At 28.4% G+C, this 2,195-nt stretch overlaps 1 long non-coding RNA gene across 1 annotated transcript; it reads right to left on the bottom strand.

Annotated features, from left to right (window-relative positions):
• Positions 1-477: 477 nt before the first annotated feature.
• Positions 478-1,670, bottom strand: LOC133830494 (uncharacterized). Its single transcript, XR_009892095.1, has 2 exons — positions 844-1,670; positions 478-736 (listed from the first exon to the last, which is right to left on the bottom strand). It is a non-coding gene; the product is annotated as an uncharacterized LOC133830494 (long non-coding RNA).
• Positions 1,671-2,195: the final 525 nt, after the last annotated feature.

Here is a 2,195-nt window from a genome sequence, read left to right as displayed (position 1 = left end):
TTCGACTATATTTCATTGATTACATCAAGTATTTACATCAAACCCATATAATTTACTGCATATATACATATTGTAGAATACATATCTTATAACATGCTACCTAAGTATTATCCAAAAGCTCATAGAAAGTGTATATATATATTGTGAATTAAATGAAAATAAGTTTGGCAACTATTGTTAGTAGTTAACTTATAAACCATGCAATTTATCATATTAAAGTCATATCCATTTTTTATTTGGAAAATATCAATTTGACCCCTGTGTTATGTTTTGTCTGAATACTCAATCGGTCCCCATATTTTGTTAAATGACAAATCAGACCCACTGTTTTGTAAAACAGATCAAAATGATACCTGAGCCCAATTTTCTTCAAATAATTTTTTAATATGACTAAAATTCCATCGAGTTTTATTAATTAATGAATAAAAATTGATTTTAAAATAAAAATAAATTTAATTTAAAATAAAATAAATAATATAAAAAACATAAATATTTTTAATTAATTAAAAAACTATAACTTTTTTTATCTAAAAATCTAAAACAAAAATTAAACAAAGTAAAAAAAACAAAAACTAAATCAAATTAAACAAATGCAAAACTACAAAACAGAAAAATCAAATGCATATAGTCTCCAAGAACAATATGAAATTCTCAGAGCCACCAACACCAACAAGAAACTCGACCCATGCTTGTACTGTCTCTAGTCCCAGCCTCTCATATCTTTCTCTGTTTATCACTGCAACCCAATAAATCTAAAACCCTTAATCACTTGAACTAAAAATCCATACCAGAATCAAAGAACTTGTAGAAGAAAATAACAAAATCAAATGCAGAGGAAAGAACCTCAAAATTCACAAAGCAGGCAGATTTTTGCTTCACTCTCTCTCCTTCGTTCTTTCTCTTCTTTGTCTATGTGTTGCAGGGGTGGGGACGCAGGGTTTGGCAAGGGAAACAGGACTCGGGTCTGGGTTACGATTGACACTCAAGCAAGCATTTGCGGGTGGGTTTATGGATGAGCTTGTGGCAACGACGCGAGGTCTGGCAGGGGAAATGGGACCCAAATCTGGGTTGGGATCAGCAAAGTTAGGCAAAGATCTGGCGGGCTAGGATCTAGAGGAGTCAACATCTGGCGGGCTAGGATTTGGAGGAGTCGGGACTGAGGCTCTGGCCAACGAATAAGAAGAAGAAGAAGAAGAAGAATGGGATGGGGGAAATGGTTTAATTTTAGGGTTTTTGTTTTTTTTTTAAATTTTATTTAGTTTTAGTGTTAGCCTAAATTAAGTTTGTTTAAATTTTTTAGTTTATTTATTTAAGTTTTCTATAGAGATTAAAATTATAATTTTGTTTAAATTAAATATTACATATTTTAATTTTGGTTTTAATTTTAAAAATTAAATTTAATATAGTTTAAAATTCAATATTCAATAAGACTTAAGGGCGTTTAGGTCATATTTGAAAATAGTTTGACCAAAATTGGATCTATTGTATTAAATTGATCTATTTTGCAAAACATAGGTCTAATTTGTCATTTAACAAAATACGGGGACTGATCGAGTATATGAGCATAACACAGGGAAAAAGTTGGTATATTCTCCAAATTTTATGAAATATTCAACTCCCTCTCCATATTCTTTAGACAATTTATTTTTTTCTTCCAACCTCTATCCATCTGAAACTAAAACTACCTAAAACATCCCAATACTATTTCTCTGCAACACACAATTCCTAATTATTCTCTACAATTCATTAAACTTTGTCATAATTAATATAACAATATCTAGTGGAGTTTGTGATAACATATATTTCAATCAACGAGTGGTAACGCCGTCCAAATTCACCTACAATTATAACAATAATTTTTTAAGAAATTAACTAGATAGTCAACAAAACAAAGTTTCAAAAATTATATATCAATAACTAATAAACCAAGGAAATAGAAACTTTTAAAATGAAAAACTACACTAAAATAACCATTTTAACATATAATTGTATACAACAAAAATTTTAATCAACATAATACACAATTTACAATATTTAAAAGATTAAATATATTATTTACGTAATTTTTGGCCAAAAATAAGAATCTATAGAAACAATGGTCAAATAAAACTCTACCCAAATTCAAACAAAGTTTCAATTATTGTTACTAACATTACCCAATATATTTAACTTAAGAATATGCAAAAAAAAAAAAA

Source organism: Humulus lupulus, chromosome 1 (assembly GCF_963169125.1).
Source record: "Humulus lupulus chromosome 1, drHumLupu1.1, whole genome shotgun sequence".
Classification (NCBI taxonomy): Eukaryota; Viridiplantae; Streptophyta; class Magnoliopsida; order Rosales; family Cannabaceae; genus Humulus; species Humulus lupulus.
Note: the sequence above shows the minus strand (reverse complement) of the source record. Positions and strands in the feature narration are given on the sequence as shown.